The sequence below is a fragment of the Corythoichthys intestinalis genome, chromosome 5 (assembly GCF_030265065.1).
Source record: "Corythoichthys intestinalis isolate RoL2023-P3 chromosome 5, ASM3026506v1, whole genome shotgun sequence".
Taxonomy (NCBI): Eukaryota; Metazoa; Chordata; class Actinopteri; order Syngnathiformes; family Syngnathidae; genus Corythoichthys; species Corythoichthys intestinalis.
In genome coordinates, this window is record NC_080399.1 from 21451760 (window position 1) to 21478094 (window position 26335).

Genomic DNA, 26335 nt, shown 5'->3' on the forward strand with positions numbered 1-26335 from the left:
GTGCGACTTATACTCAGGTGCGACTTATAGTCCGAAAAATACGGTACTGACTCCCATATTTTAAAATTCTAAACAAATTACGTCACTACGAAAAAAATGGTGTCTGTAAAAAAGTCACGGATAGTTACCTCATAACTATCGCTTAATTTTTTTGTTTTGTTTTGTTTTGTTGCATTTTTTCCGATATGTTAGATGATAAATAATCGATCCAAACAAAGAAAAATTGGGAAAAAAACGTTTAAAAAGGTAAATATATGAAAAAGAAAATCTCAACCACTCCTTGATGTCTGCGATTTCCGCATCGCAACCCTTGTTATACTACCATGTTTCACCCATAAAATCCCCCCAAAATCCAGCTGTGGCCATTCACAGATGTGTCTTGACACTTGGTGATAAATCCTACATGGAGTTTATGGATCGAAACAAGGTAAGTACGCGATAATATCTCGGTAAAGTCATGGCGTCTGTAATTCTGCTCTCGCGTGCTCTCACCTCCAGATAGGGTTTTGATGTTTATTTTTTTTTTTTTTTAAATGCCCTCCTCTTCAAAAAAAAATTCTTCCCCCAGAAAAATTAGATTTTAAGCTTTCCAATAATGTATCACACGTACATATCGGACAATTTTGAAAGTCGGCTAAATTGGGGATCTCAGAGCGGTACTTCAAGTCACCTGAGTGTTTTCCGCCATATGTATGTAGAAAGGAGTAATATTATCCCTAGAGAAAACACATGCCGTCCGAGCTAGAATTATGCAATCCCAGCATCCATCCCAGCAAAAAAGCTTTGACGTCAACGACTCATGCAATTGTAAAGGGCGCAAAATGAAGATGAAATTGAGACATCCCCGCAGGTCGAACAAGCTCACTGCAGACTTCCTTTAATGAGCATCTGTGGGGTTTCAACGAGTGTCAAAGAGAGGAGAGTAGTAGCGGTGGGGCGGGGGTCTGCAGTTGACCTGAGGGTTTTAATTTTAGACTGCTGCCTAATGAGAGGCAAAATACATCGCGCGAACGCAACGGCTCTCTCCTGACGAAGCCTAATTACCAGCAGAGATGGAGACAAGCTTTGTGGCAGGAACACAATTGTCTCCCGTTGTGACTTCATAACAAGGGATTGAGATGTGCCCTGAAGTGGATGGAATCGAAAAGTGAGCCTGATTTACACACATCCGAAATAATTCAATTACAATAGTTCACAACTACAGATTGCTTGAACTAGTGGCAACAGGTGTAGAAGCGGAAGGGGCCGCTGTATTTAAAATGAGGGTTTTGCACTTTTGGTAGCGCTTGTGGTTTTCACCACAGAAGATTTTAGAGAACATCGCAAGTGCATACTGAATGTTATTCGAAGAAGCAAATAAACTAGGGCTGTCAAACGATTAAAATGTTTTAATCAAGTTAATCACAGCTTAAAAATTAATTTATCGCAATTAATCGCAATTCAAACCATCTCTAAAATATGCCACATTTTTCTGTAAATTATTGTTGGAATGGAAAGATAAGACGGCATTCAACATACTGTACACAAGTACTGTATTTGTTTATTATAACAATAAATCCACAAGACGGCATTAACTAATAGAAAGATTCTTTCTGTGAAAGGGATCCACGGATAGAAAGACTTGTAATTCTTAAAAGATAAATGTGAGTACAAGTTATTGTAATTTTGATAGTTTGTATATTGTGACTAAATATTGCCATCTAGTGTATTTGTTGAGCTAAACTTAATGTTTGAATAGAGTATTATTTTGCATAGCTATTTTGATTGGGAATGCCAGATCTCTTTGCATTCAGCGCTTTTCTTTTTGTGAACATTATTTTATTTTTGAGAGATAGGAATATTATTTTTGTTGTGCTTTCACTAAATGATACTGTAGCGACTTAAATGTTCTGAACTGCCCAAATACATGATGGGAATTTGAGCAACCATGAGTCAGAGTGGTTGCTGCAAATGGTATATCTTCTCTGCGTTGGGTATAATACATGGTGTTAAGAAAAAGATCATCTCCAGTTATTCTTCCCAATGTCCCTTGCCACAATAGTTATAACAGTTGTGGAAGAGAGTCCACCGCTTATTCCATTAAATAGCGCTGCTCCAATATATGCCTGCGTTACCAATTCGCCCTTCATGGTAATTGGCGGTGCTATGGACTAAAGATGTCCCGATCGATCGGGTCCAATCATGTAGTTTTCAAAGTATCGGAATCGGCAAAAAAATATCGGACGTGCCTTTTTTAATATATATATTATTTTTTTAATTAAATCGTTTTCTAATTGTATTTAACGTTACAGACAAAATGTCTTACACTCATCCAGAGTCTTTGGTTTTGGCTTAAAATAGGGCTATCAAATTTATCACGTTAACGGCGGTAATAACATTAAAATATTTAACGCAATTGATGCATGCGCTGCACTACCCACTTACGCATTGTCGCGTTCAATCTATAATGGCACCGTTTTACATATACATAGAGCTAAAAGGCAACGTAAAATGAGTAGAGAGACTTTTGGCAGCCTTTGAAGCCTTTTCTTAATTGGCTGAAGCCTTACAAGCCCTTTCTCAACAATTAGAAATTTTGTGGGAAGCAATGTGGGGAAGAAAGGTAGTAATTGATCTTTTTCTTAACACCCCATGTTATTTCCCAACGCAGATATGATATATCAATTGGTACCACTGCGCACAGTCATGGTTGCACTTCCCATCATGCATTTGGGCAGAAGTTAAATGGCTACAGTATCATTTACTGAAAGCTCAACAAACACACTTGATGGCAATATTTAGTCACAATATACAAAGTCACATTTATCCTTTAAGAATTACAAGTCTTTCTATCCGTGGATCTCTCTCACAGAAAGAATGTTAATAATGTAAATGCCATCTTGAGGATTTATTGTCATAATAAACAAATGCAGGACTCATGTACTGTATGTTCAATGTATATATTCGTCCGAGTTGTATTCATTTTTTTTTAATGCATTGCCAAAATGTATATGATCGGGAAAAATTATCAGGAATGATTGGAATTGAATCGGGAGCAAAAAAAAAAAGCAATCGTATCGGGAAATATCGGGATCGGCAGATACTCAAACTAAAACGATCAGGATCGGATCGGGAGCAAAAAAACATGATCGGAACAACCCTACTATGGACCGGTGATTCATGGTGGCTCGTTGTGGTCGGTAGGCTTGTTTCGATTTCCTCCTGAGGAAGACGGCGACGTACATATAAACACCGAGAGGCATTGGATGGCTTTATATGGGTACTTTTATAAGCAAAACAAAAGCATGGGGGGGACACAGCACTTGAGCCTGCGCTAACTGCGCACTTTCTCTACTCTCTAGCTCCCTCTCTCGCTCCACCACTTTCTTCCTCACTGCTCAATCTGACAATGCCGGTCACATTGAAAATAACAGCGGCCCCCTTGGCAGGTGCCGGTAACACCTGCGTCCACTCCACTTGCTTGTCTCTGCCCTTAGCTCTCAATATACTTCAAACGGCGCCATTGTAGTCTGTTCGCGGCAATGCTTGAGTGGGTCGTTCCGCGCATATGTTAAATATTTTAACGTGATTAATTTTGAAAATTAATTACCGCCCGTTAATGAGTTAATTTTGACAGCCCTAAAATAAACATTATTGATCTACAGAAAACTGAATTAATTTGCACGTGCTAATTGGATGTATCTGCTCATCCTACACACTTTTGTTGAAAAGCAAGGGCAAGTACACCCCAAGGAAATGTTCTAGGAGAGGTCAGCACTAATTGTAATAGTTTTTTTAATGACCCAGACAGATGTTCTGTTTTAGGTGATATGTCATGACTCCTTCTTGTGACTGGCTGCTGTGTCCATCCTGCTTAGTTTATTCAAAAAGTCAAAATTGGCCTAAACTGAAAATCAGGTTAGTGGACAAGAACAAAAATAAATTGCAAGAATATTGTTTTCTATAAGGCAGGCTTCCATAGACAAAAGTTAAATATGTGCAATTGTGCGTATTTTGCATTTATACAAACACTATGTGATACGTAATCCTGAATGAGGCCTTAACATAGAATGTGGTCACCTTTGATAGCCTTTCAAGACATAATGTGTAAAACAGAAGACAAAGTAGAGCTCAAGTCACTTAAAGCAAAAGAAAGTTGTTCATTGCAATACTCAACTTCTTTTAAACTTGTAAACTGGAAAGAGATTGTCTCGAGAAGAGATTACTTAAATTTCCACTCTTTTCTATGGGTCAAGTAAGAAACGAGAGACCGCAATAATAGTCTTTCCAATATATCATCATTTTTCTGTTTGATAAATCTCGAGCACTTAATTATACATTCCCAATAAACCAGGCTCACCACTGCACAAAAAAAAGAAAATTATACAACAAATTTTCCAAATTCTTCCCAATGAAAAAGTCCCGTAAATTCACCATATACGCTTCCGTAACCCTCTGACAGCACCCATTGAGTAAAAAACAACCTATTCAGTGACTGGCTCAGAGATAGCAGGTTTCTCATCCTCATTTCCACAGCAGGTGATGACTTTGCCTTGAGATTAATAAAAATAAATACATCACCTTTATCTCAGTCAATATCATAAATCCCCAGAGCAGCCGGCGCATCAAAGGTCAACTGACATAATCCGGCGGCTCGTGTAGTCCTCGGCACATCGGAGGCAACTGAGTGACAGGAGAGGGAGGAGAGCGGATTCCCTCTCAAACATCGCCCTCCCCCGATCACCCTTCTAGCGGCCTCCCACCCGTCCCTCGCTCGCTTGCTCGCTCACTCGTCCCTCCCCTGAGCCTACCTCCCCTCTCACAGCGGGATTAAAAACAACCTTTTGTCTCTCTACAATTGGGGGTTAAACATTTCCTGGTATCACGTCAAGTTACTGGGTGGGATTTTTTTTTTTCTAGGTAAATTTAGCTCACTGACAGCAACAGACATCTAATCCATTTTGACTGGGAGCTATCCGAGAATTATTTCTGTAACCTGCCCCACTCAAAATGGATTGGACATCTATCGCCGCAAATGGCACTAAAACATGATCATTCACCAAAATGAATACCAAGGGTGTAGGTTTGGGTTCAACATTGGTAGGGACGATATAACAGCATAACAAGCATGTACACTTTTTGCTGGGGACGGGACATTAATAAGACCAAACAGATTGGGTAAATGGGAGTCAGGCAGGGCTACATTTCTCACGAATATGAACCTAATTAATTGATAGGCTAACTGATCATTGCAAAATAAATCTGTATTGAGTTATACCAGTGTTTCTCAATTATTTTCTGTTACGCCCCTCATACGAAGACACTATGCGCCCATGCGCTGGTCCTCATGGGAAACACAGTCTTTAAAAAACTACCGCTTTTGTCCACCAGCGTCGCTAAAATCGACCAAAACTGAAAAGTTACCAAGTGTTGCTTTAAGACCACAAAAACAAATCCAAAATGAAAATTGGGTGGAAGGGTGTAAACCTCGGTTTACTACATTTCTCACAGTTTCATTTACGTTAACAGCAGAAAATACATACAAAAGTGGAGGACACTTCTCTCTAAGCAGCTTCCTACTCAAGTTTTGCAGGTTAGCAAATTCACACAGTTTAATGTTACGCAAACTCTGATGCAGGTTGTAGCAAAATTTCAGTAGCAATATTATTGGTGTGTTCCCCACCTCCATAACACTGACATCTTTTTACATTAAAGTGGCTGCTGCTGGCTGAAAAAAACTTCTAATATCCCTCCTCTTTGAAGGGGGTGAATGATGCGGCATGTTGGCGACATGTTGTATTTTCGTCAGGTCAGTGCGTGTGCGTGTGTGTGTGTGTGGGGGGGCCAAGTCATCAGCCAATCAAACGTGAGTTTGAGGGGGAAAAAATGGTCTAGCACATTCAGCAAGTGAAAAAGGGGTAAATATAAGTCTGAACATAATTAAAATAATTCACTTAATAATGGTAGGGTCAATTGTATCCTTACCACATATGGGAAGGCAATCTAAATACCTATTTAAATGAACTCATTATAAAATACAAATAAGGTTGCTTGAAAGTTGGTGGGGACAATTTGAGCATCCTGAAAAGTTGGTAGTGTTATGTTCCTACTGTCCCTATGCAAACCTACGCCCTTGGTTAATACACTATATTTTTCGAACTACAAGTATACATCGATCTGGAGTTTAAGTCGATCTAGAGCAAAAATGCACCGTGACAGCAAAAAAATATATATATATATTTTTTTTAAAACATGGGTCGTAGGTGGGCAGAAAAGGTTTTTTTGTACGCCAAGTAGCTATACACAGTCACAGGTATTACTTATACAGAATTGAATAGTTGCCCAACTTGGCATGGAAACCATCTTCAGCAAGTAGTGTTGCACTAGGGTGACCATATTCTGAATTCCAAAAAAGAGGACACTCGGCCCGGCCTCGAAATATTTGAATTTTACTCAGAGTTCATTCAAAGATGCCTATATGACTTAAATACATTTAAAGTGTGCCTCCTCCGTCTGGATGGAAAAATTCACTTTTATTAAAAAAATAAATATATATATATAGCCACATAGTATATAACTAAAGACAAAATTCAAATTCTCAGAGGTTACTCAATAAGCATATAAAAACGCAAAAACAAAAAACAAAAACAAAAAAAAACAACTAGAATTAAATAATGATAACAAATAATAATATAATGCAGACCCATGGAAATGTAGTCCTGTCAATACACACACACACAATAGGCTTGAGTGTATCACAAAAGTGGATACACCCCTCACATTGCTGCAGATATTTAAGTATATCTTTTCATGAGACAACACTGACAAAAACACACTTTGACACAATGAAAAGTAGTCTGTGTGCAGCTTGTATAATAGAGTGAATTTATTTTCCTCTCAAAATAACTCAAAATATAGCCATTAATATCTAAACCTTTGGCAACAAAAGTGAGTACACCCCTTAGAAACTACGTACATCCCTAAATGTCCAAATTGAGTACTGCTTGTCATTTTCCCTCCAAAATGTCATGTGACTCGTTACAGGAATGCTGTCAGCATTGCTGCAAAGATTGAAGAAGTGGGGGGTCAGCCTGTTAGTGCTCAAACCATACGCCGCACTCTACATCAAATTGGTGTGCATGGCTGTCACCCCAGGAGGAAGCCTCTTCTGAGGACGGTACACAAGAAAGTCCGCAAACGCTTTGCTGAAGACATGTCAACAAAGTATATGGATTACTGGAACCATGTCCAATGGTCTGATGAGACGGGCAGGCTTTCTTGTGTTACCGTCTTCAGAAGAGGCTTCCTCCTGGGGTGACAGCCATGCAAACCAATTTGATGTAGAGTGCAGCGTATGGTTTGAGCACTAACAGGCTGACCCCCCACCTCTTCAATCTCTGCAGCAATGCTGACAGCACTCCTGTAACGACATTTTGGAGGGAAAATGATAAGCAGTACTCAATTTGGACATTTAGTGATGTACGTTGTTTCTAAGGGGTGTACTCACTTTTGTTGCCAGGAGTTTAGATATTAATTGCCATATTTTGAGTTATTTTGAGGGAAAATAAATTAACTCTAATATATAAGCTGACACTTTGTCAAAGTGTCATTTTGTCAGTGTTGTCCCATGAAAAGATATACTTAAATATCTGCAGAAATGTGAGGGATGTACTCACTTTTGTGATACTTTGTATGTGCCAACTAAACATTTTTATAAATTACTAACCTGATAATTGTCGTTGACAAATTATTATTCCCACTCAATTGTTATTCTCATTCAATGTTCTAGATCGCACGCAAACAATAACCGGAATAAACTGACAAACGATTCAACCAGCATGTTTCCAAACGCAACAGTTCAAAACTACATTTCCCATTATGCATAGCGTGTCTTAGCTCACTGACAGCTACCCTATTAGCGAGCAACGGTAGCCAAGGCAAAACCAACCATTGCTATAAAAGTTTACAATCATTGACAGCTCAACGATGCGACACCAAACGGGATTTTACAGATCACACTCGTACAAAGCTCCAACAGAAGTCAACAGTTGCCGAAAAATAAGTTTACCAAGTGTACATACCGATAGCCTGTGAGGTCCTGTCCGGACAAAGGTTTGTTTTGAATGAGAATTGACAGTTAACGCCATGATAAAGCAAGTCTATGACTGTGCACGCATGCGCAAATTTGTATCCAAAGTAACATAAAGGTATTTTCGACTTATTTAGTCTTTTGGGTACATGAGCATTTCATTATATACGTTTTGATCATAATAAAAGTCTTAACAACTGGGCAGGCTCTCTGGGAACACGTCACAGGTAGCACAGTACCGTAATTTTCTGTGCAAAGCGTCAGTCAATTTCAAAACACGCTAATTTGGCCAATGAAAAGTAATGAAATCGTGAATTTATAAAGCCCTGCTAGATGCCCTGGAAAGGATGCGAAAAGTGGACATGTCCGGGCAAAAGAGGAAGTTTGATCACCCTATGTTACACAGTCCCACAGTGCTAATGCTAACATTAGCAAGCTAAAATGTTACAACACTTCAGCTCAACAACGGTCATTTCGTCAGTGCTTTTTAACTTTCAGACTATGTACACACCCTTTTACTCAGTTTTGAGTAATAGTTCGCTTATATTAACTGAGCTTGTCTTATCTTATTTTAGCTAAGCTCAGCTGTAGTAGCTTTGCATTCTCCAAATCCGCTCCTGGCTTCAGGTAGTTCACCGTGACCAAGTTGTCGTCTAACTTGTAGTCACGCTGTGACCCGGGAATTTAACGCCTGCTTTCGCACATACCGCTTCCCGAGAAAGTCCCGGACATTATACTAAGACGCGACTCAGTAAATGTCCACGTCATCTCCGTGTCACTCGACCCAGGAAATTGCTTTCACACATACAGTAAAGGCTATCCGTTTAAATCCCGGGATTTTAACGGTGCTTACATATGTGTGAAAGGGGCTTAAGACTAGAGGTGTGCAAAATTTCCGATTCTTAGATTATTCACGATTCGGCCGTGTAAGATTCGAGAACGATTCACAAACATCCAAATTCCGATTATTGAAATATGCCAAGTAAAGCGGAAGTACAACACACTCAGTGCGCCGCGCGGTCAATGAGGAACGGAGCGAGAGTAGCTAAACATCATGCTTCTCATTACCCGGCCCCTCGGGTAATGCCAATGCTCAACTCACGGCTCTAGCTCAACTCATGCCACGAGATAAAAAAAACACAACAACATACCTGACTACTGCCGAAAAGCTGCTACAAAGTAGCATAATGTTATGGTAGATATCATTTATATAAGACTAGATGCATTATTGATTCGGTAGCGTTAGCAGCACACCTACAAAAAGCTAGATGTTGGCGTTAGTAAATGGCCACCATCTTAAAGCAGTACACGTCCCTGCAAGGCTGTTGTAGCGAACCTTCCAAGCAAACCTAATTAACTTTTTATCTAAAATACTCCTAAATCGGTAAAATATTGACTTGAATCTATCTTTAAAATAGTTTTAAAACTTTCACATGTCGAAAGTAGACAAAAGGGAAATTATGAAATAACGGGAGCAATTTTAACAACTTTAACGGTTGATTCACAACATTAAATTAATTGAATGTAGTTTAAAGCTGCTGATACAGAATGGGGACTGGAGTTTTTTATTTACTGTTATTTTTGTATATTTGTTTACTGCTATATGTTAACTTGATACTGAAATAGTAGTTTGGTTTAGCCTGAAAGTATTTTTGAACAATTTTGGAACTAATGTACAAAACATTTAAAAAAAAAAAAAAAAAAAAAAAGGGAGGGGGGGTGCATCAATAATCGTTTTATAATCGAATCGGAGCCTCTGAATCGTAATCGTAATCGAATCGTTAGGTGCCCAAAGATTCCCAGCTCTACTTAAGACTGTCTGCATTGAGCTACTTGTGTAGGTTAAAAATGACCTCTGAACAGTTGAGGCCTTCAAAAAATCAAGTCAAAATTGATTTATAGCCCTCATGAAATAGATCCCAAGGGACATCAAAGACAAATACCTGTTAACTAATGATGAATGGAAATGAAAACGCGCATAGAATTTAATAAATTAAATCAAACAACTCCAAATCGATAATACTTTCTACTAGTCGTTATTATAGTGGTGTGATTATTATCTATTATTATCACTTTTCCTTGGTGCTTCTTAATCACACGTCAAAAGTGCCCTTCAGTGACTGACCATGGGTACTGTTCACTGCATTTCAGATTATGTAAAATTCTCTATAATAACATTTTATAAATTGCTACTGAGTATAAATTGAAGGCTCCGCCTGATTTATAGTCCGAAAAATACGCTAATATGATTAATATGAAGCTCATCTTACAACATCCCCTTTAAAAAAATTGTATTCAGCAAAACAAAAACACATCTGCTACCTGAATGAGGTCAAGCACTATACAAGATGGATCGATGAATATGTATTTTTAAAAAGGTTTCACTGCATTAGGTTAGACCATCGGCAGATTATGACAGTCAGCATAAATGTAAAATGAGCTCAAAAAAATGGGTAGAGGCTGTTAAATGAATAAAAACACCTCCAGCCACAGCCCAATGACTTCCTTTCCCATTCAGTGAGACACTGAGTGGTGGTGGTGGGGAGGGCTGCTCACCTCCACCTAACAGATGTCTGTGTGCAATCGAATCTCACACAGAAAAAGGGTTGGCTCATTTATTGGTCATTCCTCTCTGCTATTACCGCAACCCACTTTAAAGAATAGATGTCTTTAAAAAGGCCTTTTGAGTTGCCTTAGCTATGGTTGCAAAGGGCAAACAATGGTGGATGCCATCCCTTTGAAAGAGTCACTATACTGAAGGCCCAACCCAAAATAAAGCTCCTTACTACAAAAGCTCAGATATGTAACACAATCTCCCTCACACATAACAGCAATTTATACTCTATTACAAGGACTAAGCCCTTTAGCTGATTGTGAAACATGTACAATGGCCTATATAAGTAGTTCTAAAATTAAATTTATTACCAACTATAATAGCAGAACTCTAATTTTAAATTCATCTTAACATATCAACATAAAAGACAAAAAAATGAACTACAGAAGGTTGACATACAACCTTTACAATACTTCCTTGAAATGGACACCAATCACTACTTCCTTTCCTGTGGCATTTGGGACATCAGGACAATAAAGGAAGTGCACAAAAACTGGATAAGTTTAGAGTCCACAGGGAAAAAAATGAATACAATGGTACAGTGGTTTTTAATAAAGATGTCCCGAGGATCGATCGGGTCCGATCGCGTCATTTTCAAAGTATCAGAATCGGAAAAAAAATATCGGACATACCTTTTTTTAATATATATATATATATATATACTGGACTGTCTCAGAAAATTAGAATACACAATATTCTAATTTTCTGAGACAGTCCTGTACATTAATCCACCATTTAAAGCAGGGGTGTCCAAACTTTTTGCAAAGGGGACCAGATTTGGCGTGGTAAAAATGTGGGGGCCCGACCTTGGCTGACGTCCTTTACATAGAACAATATACAGGACTGTCTCAGAAAATTAGAATATTGTGTATTCTAATTTTCTGAGACAGTCCAGTATATATATATATATATATATATATATATATATATATATATATATATATATATATATATATATATATTTTTTTTTTTTTTTTTTAATTAAATCGTTTTCTAATTGTATTTAACGTTACAGACAAAATGTCTTATGCTCATTCAGAGTCTTTAGTTTTGGCTTAAAGTAGGGCTATCAAATTTATTGCGTTAACGGCGGTAATTAATTTTTTTTATAATTAATCATGCGTTGCACGACCCACTCACGCATTGTCACGTTCAATCTATAATGGCGCCGTTTTACCTATATATAGAGCTAAAAGGCAGTGTAAAATGAGTAGAGTGACTTTTGGCAGTCTTTGGACCCTCTTTTTAAATGGCTAAAGCCTTACAATCCCTCTCTCAACAATCATGGGAAGCAATGTGGAGAAGAAAGGGAGTAGTTGATCTTTTTCTTAACACCCTATGTTATTACCCAACACAGAGAAGATATATCAATTGGTGCCACTACGCGCAGTCATGGTTGCACTTCCCATCATGCATTTAGGCAGAACAGTTAAATGGCTACAGTATCATTTACTGAAAGCTCAACAAATACACTAGATGGCAATGTTTAGTCACAATATACAAAGTCACATTTATCCTTTAAGAATTACAAGGCTTTCTATCCGTGGATCCCTCTCACAGAAAGAATGTTAATAATGTAAATGCCATCTTGAGGATTTATTATTATTATTATTTATTCATTTTTTTCTGAATGCATTGCCAAAATGTATATGATCAGGAAAAATTATCGGGAATGATTCGAATTGAATCGGGAGCAAAAAAAAAAAAAAAAAGCAATCGGATCGGGAAATATCGGGATCGGCAGATACTCAAACTAAAACGATCGGGATCGGATCGGGAGCAAAAAACATGATCGGAACAACCCCAGTTCTTAACCATGCTAAAGGTACCGAACCCCACGAGTTTCACAGGTGCATTCACCAAACCCTTCGGAATTTCATAATAAAGCCATTTTTTTAACGTATTGAAAACCGAGCAACCTAACTTTTAAGTGAATTCCTCATCAATTTTCTTCCAGAGTTCAAATTTACTTCAAATAATTTTGCCTTTTGCTGTAGATTTTCATGTTGATACGTGAAATGAAACTTGTTTTATTTCACACTGTTCCTGTTTTTGTTTTCATGTCTACATTCTCATAGTATTGTATTTATTTAGCTGGATGACAGGGAGAATGGAAATCTGAGGGTCCGATTGGTCAGAACAGTTTATCATTCAACATGCCTTGTTTATTAGTAGAAAGCAGTGAACAGGAAGGAGTAATGGGGGACACAAGAAAAGAAGGAGAGAAAGACATAAGAAGTACAAACAACAACAAGAAATACATTAAACGCCTACACTAACTATGAATATGTTGGCGCTATCGTTAGCAAGTTGTATTTCCAGTTGACACCAAGTGGGGTGCCTGATGACCAAGAAAGATACGTGATTGGAAGGGGTGGAGTGTACACAAATCAGCCATGTGAGTTGTAATGTCCAGCATTTATGTGAATCCCTTGTGAGCGTGAGTATGTTAGCATCCTATTCTATGCTATCTGATTGCTAATCCTGACACCGAGTTTTACTACTTGAAAGTGTCTAATTACACCTAGCCATGCGTGAATCCCATCAGACATGACATTCTCATTTCATTGTCACATCCTTGCATCATATGCTATTTTCATGACGTAAAATGATGCAATTAAAAAAAAATATATATACACTGTATGTACGCAGTTCACGCTATCTGTACGTCTGTTATACTTCTTCATACTAAGTGCCAGTCAACTTTCCACTGAGCAAACTGATTTCTCCTCCCATTAGCTAGGGGGCTAGCAGTTAAAAGAGATGGAATAAAGGCTGTAAATTGAGGGCAAACCAGTCCAAAACCTTGTCTAAAATGCCACTTTGCCTCGATTTAGTCAGCGTACAAACTAGGGCTTTGCGTTTCTTAAGCTTTACCAAACCCCTGAGGCTTACTCACCGAACCCCTGGGTTTGATCGAACCCCAGTTAATAACCACTGCAATGGTACCTCTACATACGAAGTTCATTCGTTCCAGGACCTTGTTTGTAAGACGAAATGGTCGTATGTCGAGCAGCATTAGAATACTTTATAATTGCAATAATTCGTTCTAAAGCCCGAAAACCTATACTAAATCCTTCATAAATACTGCTGGTACTATTACAAATAGCAATTACACATAGCAAAACAAATAAATTATAAATAAAAATGGGAATAATAATATAATAATAATAATAATAATAATACTTCCTGTAATAATGCAATGAATCGGGTTCTAATGTGGCGGATGATTTGCGTGCTGTACCTGAACACACCACGTGGCTGACATCACAGTGGCATAGGTGCGTGCGGTAGAGATTTTAGTTTCATGTCCTGTTTTTTTTTGGCGTATACTGCGGGGGACAGAAGACATGTTGTGCTGCACAAGTTCTTAAATAAATGATTAAAAACCTGACGAAGCTGGCGACTTCCTTGCCAATGTTACCACAATAATTATTGTCACCTTAACTTATAAACACTAGCGAATGGAGGTCGGAGGAGGACCGTTGAGATAGGAGACATTCTACGACTGTATTGTCGAGCCAGTTCACGGACGCGCAGATTTCCGTCTTCATTTCAATGATAAGCGTCAACTTATTTCACCACCTGGACTAACCTTGTTGGAGCCCATGTTGATTTCTCTCACAAGAAAATCCGCTGTGGGTCTGTCTTGCGGGAAAACAAAGAAACTGCGGCGCTGTCATAAATCGTCGTATTTTGAGCATGTCCTTGGATGTAGAAACAAATGGCGAGTCAAATTTTACATCGGATGTCAAAGATCGTGTGTCTGTTCAGTCGTATGTCGAGGTACAGCTGTAGTTGAATTCATGAATAGCAAAGGATGAATATGTGGAGGCTAAGTACAGATTTAAAAAAGGCATGTTTTTCAACCCCCTGTTCTTCCCACTCGTTCCGACAATGAACGCTTCATATTCCTCCAACAGGTTTGCAATATGCTCATCATAATGTTCTATTAGGACTTAGCAATTTCCCCCCATTTACCATAATGAGATCTGTAGGCCAATGTTCTCCAACTGGGTTCCCGGGGGTCTATGAGACGTAATTTAGGAGTATTTGCAATGAATTATGCCTGATCATTTTTGCATCAAATACACACTTTCATGTGAGCATGGGGACCGGAATACCACTATAACAATAGAAAACCAATTATTCTTCCCGAGGTTAGCTTCAGAACAATTAAAAGCTGTGATAGGATTGTCACACACCATATAAATCTGGCATCACTGTGTGCGTGCCGTGCAATATTTTTCCCTCTATCACTGTCTTTTATTACGAAGAGTTGAAACAAGGGAACCAAAGGGAAATATTTGTGGTTTGGAAGCACAAGTTTTCATAATAAGGACAAAGCTAGTTACACAATGTAGGCCATCTGCTCTCATTTTGCAACCATATTGTTCAGTTCGTTTCTATGAGATGTGTCAGTGTTTTTCAAAACTTTTTACACCAAATAACACCCAAAATTTGTACTTTGTAAGTAACAGCATCATCTATAATAACAATTTTAAAAGAATAAAACGTGCATCAAGAATGAATGAATTTAACCTTAATCCTAAAAATCGATGTATTTGTATTATACAGTGGTACCTCTACTTAGGAACGGCTCTACATATGGAACGAGGGGTTGCCTCAGGATATGACAGGCAAAAATAGAGCACTGTACTGTAAAAGATACATATGTACTTCCTGCTTTCTGCTTTTGAATGTCGCACCATAAGATCCTGTAGCCCTATTGGTCATAATCTTTCCCATCATGCTTCAGTAACGTGATTTTGCTCTCTTATTGGCCTATTGTTAATGTTGTTTCAATTTGGTTGTCACAGTATGATGGCATGTACAGGCGCAACGGTGTTGTTGTTATTGTAGCAGGCTCGATGTCTTCGCCAAAAGAGCACAAGTATTCTCGCGTTTTTGTCTCACGAAGAGTTTTTTAAGCCCATCCAGTTTACTACATTAGTCACGCATTAGAGCACAGGTCTCCTCGCATATTTGTGTCATGAAGAGTGAGATAGGCACCATCTTGAAAGTGAAGGAAGCCAACAAAGTAGTAACACTTTCGTCTCTCTCGCATGGTAATTTTTTTTTTCCTTTGCATTGTGTTCTATTATCTACTTCATTACAGGTATTAATGGTTAGGTTAGAAATATGGAATGATTCAAATGTGTTTGGCTGTTGTTTTATTCTGGTTTTACCCTGCTTATGAAATTTAATGTGGCGTTTCAGTAGTGTTGAGAACGGACAAGAGCATTTACATGGAAACGCGTCCCTACTTATGGAATTTTCAGGTTACAAGACTACTTCCAGAACCAATTAATTTCGTAAGTAGAGGTACCAATGTACAAAAAAGTTGTACCCCAGCAATGTCTGAAAAGAAACATTTCTAAAAGAATGTACTTTGAAGTTAAAAAGTGCATATGACATTAAAAAAATGTTTTTAAATAGCATTATTAATGGAATGAAAATCATATTTTGAGACTATTCAACATTATACAACAAATTGGTAAAGCACAGATTGCGAGAGTTGCGTCTTTAAATCTGCCGTTTAGCTCGTCCTGTCATTAATGCACTCTGGTGCCTCCAACTTGGTGATGACGTCAGAGAATGAGCAATTTCATGCAGTTTAGCCTTGAGCCCAATGGAGGAGGAAGCGTTTTTCAGCGATTCCGGTTCAAGAGTGGATTTTTCGAACGATATTGTCGATACAGAGGAAGTATGTGACATACAGCAATATACGTTTTAGTCGTATTTGGAGGAGGAGAAAGATTCAGAACGAGAAAAAGGTGACAGAAACAACAAAAACAAGCTGATGACTAGTGCAGACTGCATGGGCAACACAAAATGTTTTCAATCCGAGGATAGCACTCTCTAGGCACGCACACGAAGAGGGCTGAGGGGGGTGGAAGTCTCGACACAATCGAGAAGTGGAGACGAGAGCTGGGGGCTCCCAAGCACGGGCGTTCCCGCCTTCATCGGCCGGCGACCATGGTGTGTGACAAGCTGCTAGTTGTCTTGTCTTGTCACACGCCCTGGTTGCCGGCTGATGAGGACGGGCACTCCCACCTTCACCGGTTGACACGGAGCATTGTCACCCACAAAATGCAAGCCACCTCCTGATTAAAACGTGTGCCATGATCTCAGTATTTGACATAATATAAAAACACGTAGCTTACTCACTTCCTCGTCCGTCCAATGGTCCCTCGATTGTCGGGCTTGTTTTGCCCATTCTTCACGGTTAACAGGATCTTTTGGAAACCCAAAAAGGCTCACACCACTCTTCCTGGTGTAGCAAGAAAAGCCTGCAGCACATTGGGCTGGCGTGACACGAAAAATAAACGAATTAATCCGCAAAATTAGCTGAATCCGCAGTCCTTCTGCATACAAAAACCCATAGCTGGATAGTGGAGATGATCTCATCCCCTGACGTCACATCCGCCTTCTTCCTCAACCCGAGACTCTAGCCGTAAGTCACTCATTTTCATGGCGCAGGATTAAAAAAGTTGAATAAATATATCGATCGCTTCCACACACATCTGATGGGGGAAAATATTATGTGATGCCTTAACATTAGCACATTATGCCTTTGTGATGTATGATTGCTTCTGTGACATAGATTGTAACAACTTCTATTGTTTTTTTACCTTGAGTTTCATAGTTAGGAGGGAATCTCACGAGATAACTTGTTTTGCATCATAGTAGGCGCTTGACTCCCATAGTTAGGAGGGAATCTCACGAGATAACTTGTTTTGCACTCATAATATTTACCGTGGGAACACAACATCTGCTACCGGACGGCACAACCTGGGAACCACGAGCTTTAATGTTTGTCATTGGATGGGGCCGCGCCGCCTGGGGGCGGAGGTTGGCCATCTCCGCCCCCGTGTGGCGCGTTCCTACAAAAAACAGGCATTTCCAGGCGACCAGTGAAGTCCGCCAGCGGGTCATGTATGGATCGCCTGGCTTTGTTCCTTCGCCGCCTTACCGGAGCGTTGGCTCCCGCTCATTTGTCACGGTAAGCGATTTTCATTACTCAGGAACACCTGGTTGTGCTGTAACGGTAGCGCAGAGATTCTGGGATTGACAAACTCAATCTAGCGTCATTGTTACCCTTGTTATGCTTGTTTTTGATGCTTGTTGCTTGCTCTTGTGAGATTGTAATCTATAAATCTCATTTATTCTGCATTTTCTAATCAATAAACATCGTCTATTGAGCAAAAGTATGCCTGGTTGCTGACTCACCGCGAACCCGCAAAATTTCAGAAAACAACATCCAAGCGTTCCATTTCATTCAGGAGCATAAAATATCGCGTGTAACATGAAATAATCATGCTTTCTGGTGTAATCTGCACTTCAAATCTAACTGAACATTGATTAAATAATTCTGATAAATTACTGATTATTGATTTATCAAATTCTTTCACATACCACTTGAAGAAGCATCGGTACCACTGGCGGCGCTCATATCACACTTTGAGAATCACCGAAATAGCTCATGATTATTTAGGTTGACATGTTCCACATTAAATTATTTCCATGTGTTTTAATGGAGGACGTTGTATTTTATTTGGAATTCAGATTTTGAGAGGGCTCTCTTTTGACCAAAACAGTTTGAGAACTGAGGTCACAATTCTTGGGTGGGGGTCACAAAAGCAGTAATTCTGCAACTTGGCCCAAATGTAAAGCATCAGCGGTTTTATAGCTCAGCAAAAAACGGGCCATCGATTCGAGAAAAGTATCATAAATATTCGTGGTCATAAGACCAGAGATGATGGATCGCTTGGACCCGTATGGATTATTGTGCGAAATGAATCAAAAGGCGATATTTCATTGAGGGAGCTGCGTGGAACGCACGTCTAATGGGCATTATTTCTGCACACTGACTCTGTTGACCGCAAGACACTGGGGCGATCCCCGCCGGCCCATTGCGCCGTCAAACTCACACTGAGATGGGGACAAGCGCTATCCCTGCTCTTTGTTCAGACTTCAATGAAAGAATAATATTTCAATGGCCGTTTTCTAACAAGGAAAAGTTCACACCAAGGCCTGGTCTTAGCACTCCATGCCAGACCAGTATATACTGCTTGTATTTGCAATTTTTCTCTACAGCATTTCTCTCCAAACATTTTTAGGTGACTAAGATTTAGACACTGGATTGCATCCAGTCATCCAAGAAATGTGCAATGTTGGTCATCTTGTTACATAAGACCGTGCATGATATGCTGCTTGTGGCAACTCTGAACGAACAGAGTTATTAGAGAAATTGGAAGATAATCGCGATAGTTTTTCACTATGGAAAGAACACAATGGCTGTGTTTGCCTGTCTAAGCAAATGCAGTGTTTTGCACACGCCTCTAGCGGTAATTGCCCTCCCGTCAATTTGAGCCTGTTTACTCTTCCAACAGAACTCATTAAAGGACAACACAGAGGAGTGGTTTTCTGATATATAGAAGCCAGGACGAAGGAATTTCAAGTGCAGGAAGATCCGCACAGAAGACATCGGATTCGGCTCGAAGACAATGAGGAAAACAAAGCGGTCGGGATCTTAAGGGAATTTACATGAATTACAGCAAGAGGCCCAATGGGACCAGGTCGACCTCTTCTCTTCTCTCTTTTTTTTTTTTAAAACCAAACACGGCCCTCGAGCCCGCCCATCCTCACACATATGCACGTACAAAGACGCGGCGGCACACAATGGCGGAAGGGGCGGTTTCCATGGTGCCTGTGAGGCTCACTGACAAGGCTGGAGTGTTAACACGCTCGCAGACAACAGGGAGGATGATAGAGGGAAGACGAGAAGGATGGAGGAATAGAGAGCGTGAGAGAGGAAGGCATTTAAAAAAAAAAAAAAAAACGAAAGGAGGAGAGATTTACCACACAGGCAGCAGACCATCCCTTAAGTTAAGGACCTCTGGTGTCGCCTGTATCGTATATCTTTTTCACGAGGAGACCCTCGCTCAGGCACAATGGTTTGACTTTTCACAAGGAACAGCCCTCTCTTTAGTTTACAGCATCCGATTGTGCTTCACTCAGAGGCCACGACATTAGTCTCTTGTATCTAAAAAGCTAAAATATTTGAAGCACCATTCAGTATGATGAAGTGCAATCGTCTAACAGTAAATTTACCACAAGGTAGGATTCCAAAAATAATTGAAAATCCTTATAAACTCATTTTAATTTTACACTGCCTTTTTAGACACCAGTTACAGTTATCCTGAGCTGACTATCTAAATCAGGGGTGTCCAAACTTTTTGCAAAGGGGGCCAGATTTGGTGTTGTAAAAATGTGGGGGGCCGACCTTGGCTGACGTCCTTTAACGAGACCAATATATTTAAGCAAATTTTAGCAAGCCATTCTGTGTGTCACTTTTGCTTTATAATTTTTTTAAATTAATAATTTCAACAATCTCGCAACTAGCCTTTGTGCCGTTCTCTTTCGACTCTCAGGCTCTTGCAAAATACTGCTGCTGTGAAATTAAACTAGCTTCAAGTTGCTTCAATTTCTCGCTGCGTATCTTCCCTGTAATCTTGTCGTACATGTCAGCGTGTCTTTTTTGGTAATATCACCTCACATTGAACTCTCTAAAAACAGTGACTGTCTCTTTGTAAATGAGGCAGACACAAATGTTGCGTATTTTAGTGAAAAAATAGTCCAATTTCCACCTATCCTTGAAGTGTTGGCCGTTGCAGTCAACTTTCTTTTTTTTTTTTGTTGATTGTCGCCATTTTAGAAAATTGCAAGTTAAGGCTCACACGGGGTAATGTTGCTTAGAGTACTGCTGCCTTTTAGTGGGCAAATGAGGAGCAGCATTTAGTGTGTAAGCTACTTCATTTTCTGGTAGCAGTACTGCTGACCAATTTATTAAGTCTGTGTGTGGGCCAGACGTTATTGATCTTATGACAGACGCTGGGGACCGGATGAAATTTGACCACGGGCCGCATTTGGCCCCCGGGCCGCACTTTGGACATGTCTGATCTAAATCAAAAGAAAAAAAAAAAAAACAGTTCTATATAGGAGTGGGAACTAGAGATGTCCCAATTGATCGGCATCCCAATCGATCGGGTCCAATCACGTCATTTTTAAAGTATCGGAAGTATCGGAATCGGCAAAAAAATATCGGACATGCCTTTTTTTAATATATATATATTTTTTTAATTAAATCGTTTTCTAATTGTATTTAATGTTACAGACATAATGTGTTACACTCTTCCAAAGTCTTTATTTTAAGCTTAAGGTAGGGTTATCAATTTATCGCGTTAATGGCGAGAATTAATATTTTTTACATTTATCACGTTACAATATTTAACGCAATCAACGCATGCGCTGCACGACCCACTCATGCATTGTCGCGTTCAATCTATAATGGCGCCGTTTTACCCATACAGTATATAGAGCTAAGAGGCAGCGTAAAATGAGTAGAATGAATTTTGGTAGCCTTTGGAGCCCTTTTTTAAATGGCTAAAGCCTTACAATCCTTCTCCCAATGATTAGAATAATCGTGGGATGCAATGTGGGGAAGAAAAATAGTAGTTGATCTTTTTCTTAACACCCTATGTTATTTCCCAACGCAGAGAAGATATATCAATTGGTACCACGACGCACAGTTATGGCTGCACTTCCCATCATGCATTGGGCAGAAGTTAAATGGCTACAGTATCATTTACTGAAAGCTCAACAAATACACTAGATGGCAATATTTAGTCACAATATACAAAGTCACATTTATCCTATAAGAATTACAAGGTTTTCTATCCGTGGATCCCTCTCACAGAAAGAATGTTAATAATGTAAATGCCATCTTGAGGATTTATTGTCATAATAAACAAATACAGTACTTATGTACTGTATGTTGAATGTATATATTCGTCCAAGTTTTATACATTTTTTTCTTAATGCATTGCCAAAATGTATATGATCGGGGAAAATTATCGGGAATGATTGGAATTGAATCGGGAGCAAAAAAAAAAAAAAGCAATCGGATCAGGAAATATCAGGATCGGCAGATACTCAAACTAAAACGATCGGGATCAGATCGGGAGCAAAAAAACATGAACGGAACAACCCTAGTGGGAACCTCTTGGTACCTCACGATACGATACGACGTACCTCACGATCTGAAGATACAACGATTATCGATACATTGGTCAAGAAATCATTCTAAGATATTCTACAAACAACTAACATACAGAAAAACAAGCTTCTGCTGTGAATTGGAATGAGTTTATCATTAGTAGACGTCCAATCCATTTGAACTGGGAGGGTGGCAGCGAATGAACATTTGTTCATTCGCTGCCATCCCTCCCACTTCAAACGGATTGAACGTCTATGGCCGGTAGTGGAAGCCAATGCCAGGCAATGAGGTAATTTTGGGCCATCTAAGGTCATTTACCTGTTCATTTTCAGTTACTTCCTGTTGATGTTGGGGTATTTTATGGGTCTCTTCCTGTTTATTTTTGAGTTACAGAACAGAAAATGACCTGGGAATCACCCAAATGAATAGGCAGTGACTCAAACTCTACAGAAAATAACCTGTAAATTCCCTAAAATGAACAGCAAGTAACCTGTAAATGCCCTGAAAATCGGACAGAATGACTGTGAATGCTCTGGTTTCGAATAAACGAACGTTCCCAATCCAAATGGATTTGGCGTCCAGCACCGTCAATGCAGCCTTAGAGTTAACTGAGACACTATTATGGTGGAAAATTTTGGTAGCAACTTGTTGGTTCATTTTCTATTTTAAAAAAAAATTTTTTAATACATTGACATTTTCAAAACGATATCTCGATTCCCGGCAGGAGCATATCGATAACCTTGTGGGATACAAAGTATCAAGATATATCACCATTTCGATATTTTGTCACACCCCTACTTCTATAACTCTCAGGGGTCGCGTTAACCGGATATTTTCCGTCGTTGACCGGTTTTTTAAAACGGTGACGGAAAAAACTGAAGTCCGTCCGTCATTTTGACAGGTTGCAATTCACACCCCAGACCACAGGGTGGCAAGTTAGCATATTAATTAGCTATTGTCTCTCTCAATGCATGACGTCGTTGGCTCTTCTGTCAGAGTATTGTAGCGTCACCGGGGTCTGGCAGCGGCACCGTGATTGACACATCAACGCGAGGTTCTTATTGGTGCACCCGGTGTGCCAGTGCGTCATCCAATTGATGGACAAGATTGCCGCCTGTGTATAGACCCCAATCACATGACGTCACAACTCCGCCCCCCTGACTGGAGCCGCCATATTGTGTGTCAGCTCGTCATGTTTACACATTACCGCTACGTACATGCCTCCTATTACGGCGTGTTTTTCTGCTCGTTAATATTAATAATCAAAATGGTGAAGGCGTGTGTGGCGGTTGGTTGCTGTAACAGAGAAGATAGACGGAGAGACTTGAAGTTCTACCGTATTTAGAGAGACCCGAAGATGAGAGCGAGATGGACTGCTGTAATTCGACAAGAAATCTGGGCACCAAACGATCACCACAGACTATGTAGTAGTCATTTTATATCTGGTAAGATGCATTTAATATATATTTAGAAGATTTTGGGCTGACAACCACAATTAAGATCATTGTGTGACGTTGGTGATTGGGGTCTATATCGTTGCCCCTTTTTCTTTGGGGGCGGAGTTGTTGGCGGTAAGCAGAGTAAAAAGGGAGAAAAATACCACTTCCGTGTCTAATTTTTCGCCGCCAAGCAAGCGTTACAATATTAATTAAAAATGAATGAAAACTAAATACTATTGAATATGTCATCATTATCATTTTAAAAATTTAAGTGACGGGTAAAAATAGGCTATGACCAGATTTTTATGACCTTGTCAGTCAAAATGACAGACAACGAAAATGTCTAGCGCAACCTCTGATAACTCTATACTTTTCTACTATCATTTTCCAAATTAGTATTTTGCCACACTAGTTTAGTACTTCCTCAATGAGCTGTAGTAGTGTACAAAAGTAAACACAGGATAGCACACCAATACAGTATAAGTATAGTTCAGCAAGTTTGCCGGAAGCCATGGTGCCAAAGTATTATCCTTGTGGAAACAAAATGATAATACAGAGTTTCCCCTAGGATTTTTTGAAGCTGTGGTGGTGGGCTGCATTGGAGTCGGACAGCCTCACTATGTCGCGTCACGGCAAAAAAAAAAAAAAATCATATTTTTTTTCCCCAAGAAGAACCATAACAAAGTTATATTTGAACTATTTCATTAGCCAGGCTAATGTCATAGCTCTCAACTACGGTACATGTACGTAAAACACGTAGCTGATTACAGCTACGTAACCCTACGTAATAATACGACTTTTTATCTCGTAGCAATAGTATGACTTACATCTCGTGGTCATAGGCGGAGTTTGACTTTTGGGGTTTTGATCACCCCAAAACACAGTGTCAGCAATAAAATTAACTTACATGAATATTTATAATAATAAGTTGGCAAAGAGCGTTTTTTGTTGCCCCTCATTCTTGAGGGGAATTCTAAATCAGGCTGCTTAGGCAATACTTTTCGCCAAGATCGTCATCCATTGAATTTGGTTGGCCCGCCGGTGTCATGCCAATGTAGTTACCCCAGTCAAAAATAGTATCCCCTGGGCAGAACCAGATGGAGGTAGATTTGTGTCTTTTTTATTCAATCAAAAAAGTTGCTTCTATCAAAATATATATTTTCTACCAAAAAAAGTCGCTTCAATCAAAAAAAAATGTGTTTGAATACAAAAATAAATTTGAAACTCAAAAAACTCTTTGTTGACGGTAGCGCAGTGGCATTATGGGCCGCGCCTCTCGGCGCAAATTTATTCAAACTTTGTCTTCCGTCCAAGACTGTCGTCCACCGCTCACTTCCCGGTCTAAACTACTGTAATGTCCCGGATATGGGGAAGAAGGAGAGGAGTCGGTATGGGCTTACACACTTTATTCTAGTAATAATAATGAAGAAAAACAATAACAAAATAACAGCGGGTTGCCGCAACATGCTACTATCTCTCGCTACTTCGCCCGTTCTCCCATTCTTCCTACTCGCTTCCTCCTGCATCACAGCTCCCCAGTCTGATCGTCTCTTAAGGGGGCTGCGCTTTGTTACGGACATCACAATACACAATAAAAAGGTTGCCGCTGAACCCTTCACACTCGGCTGCTGCTAGTTTGAAACGTCCTTAAAAATAAAAATAAAAATAAATAAAAAATAAAAACATCTCATTGGCATGGCGTGGCGGCTTTTATTTTGGTGTGGCGGTGTGCCACAATCTCTTTGTGTAGGGGAAACCCTGTAATACAGCAACTACTCCTGTGCTCTCTATAAGCGGAGCTCCATGTCGAGAGGGCAGCACATGAACGAATCGAAGAGATTTTGCAGGGCAACAAAGGGTGAAAAAGAACCAGTGAGCCTCCTCTACATGCTGTCACGGGCGAGATTATCTTCCCTCCTGTTGGCACACTAGTTTGCTGATCTGCGAGACCATATGCATCCAGCAGAAGGTGGAGGCGGTTGAGGGATCCACCCAGGCGTCCCCTCCAGTGCTCATTTCCATCTTTTCCTCATCTTAGTGAGAGTGCGATTGATGGTTGGGCGGATCGTCATCGCGCTAGAGCCTACAGGAAAGCACCAAGACCGTAGCTTTCATCTAATTAATTTCATATGCCCCATGTATCTAAGAGCCAGGTTTTGAGGCACATGTTTGTAACAGCAGGAAGGGGATGGCTCAGGCATCCCTACAAACATCTGTCTAACCTTAATGTCTGAAGCATCAGTCGAAAAGAAAATGTTATGTGAGGTGAGTTATGGCAAAGCGGGATGGAACGGTGACCTTAGTTTGCATTTCAGCAACAGATAAATTTGCAATCAGTTTCTGGCACTGCCATATACGGAGATTAGGGGCAGAAAGAAAGCATCATGATCAATGCGCAGTGTAACATTAAGATAAGCAGGTGAAACTTCTGTTTTTATACATGCATACATATACACACACACACGTACATGTACACCCCTACGTACAGTATATACTGTACGTGCACCCCTCCACACACATATAGGAACCAGTGTGTAGTGCATTAAATAAGCAGGTAAATGCATTAACAGTGGATTTCCATAGGATGAATAAAAAACATTAAGAGACCAGACAGCTGTTATGCACCATACACAATATGCAGTAAGTGGCTTTTGAATGCTTTGCTTTCCCACTGATGTCTTACTGAAGATGAAGCTAAGTAGAGAGTACAATCTGCTACTTGAATTGACTTACAAATCACTGAGGTAAAAGAACTAACGTGTACTATTTATGCTGGTAGGTGAAGATGCTCGCTGATAGTTTTATATTCCTTTTCTTTCTGGTGTGAAATAAGTCCAATAATAACAATAACTAGAAAATCGAATTTCTATAAAAATTAAGTGGGGATGCTTTGCTCTCTCTCTCCCGAAACTCCCTTCCTGGAGATTTTCAGTAGCTTCCTAATCAGTTTGAGGCATTATTAGCTAATCATCATCCATGTTGACAGTTAGGGGGCAAATAAACATGCATTTGTTAATTTACCCCTCCCAGTGAACATGGATTGGACATCTAGCACCGTCAATGGCAGCCAATGAGCATGTAGTTAGAATCATGCCAAAACTAAAAAGAGAAAAAAAGTTGTTTGCAAATAAAAAGTTTCATTCAAAAAAGAA

At 39.6% G+C, this 26335-nt stretch overlaps 1 protein-coding gene across 12 annotated transcripts in view; it reads right to left on the reverse strand.

Moving 5' to 3' along the window:
* The window catches only part of LOC130916249 (neuronal cell adhesion molecule-like), a 204728-nt gene that overhangs the window by 136838 nt on the left and 41555 nt on the right, over positions 1 to 26335 (reverse strand). The window contains exon 1 of one of the 12 annotated variants that reach the window (XM_057836816.1): positions 4561 to 4704. The exons of the other annotated variants lie outside the window; for them this stretch is intronic. The gene's annotated coding sequence lies outside the window, so the exon portion shown is untranslated. Of the gene's footprint in view, positions 1 to 4560; positions 4705 to 26335 lie in introns of those variants that run through there. 12 annotated transcript variants of the gene reach the window in all.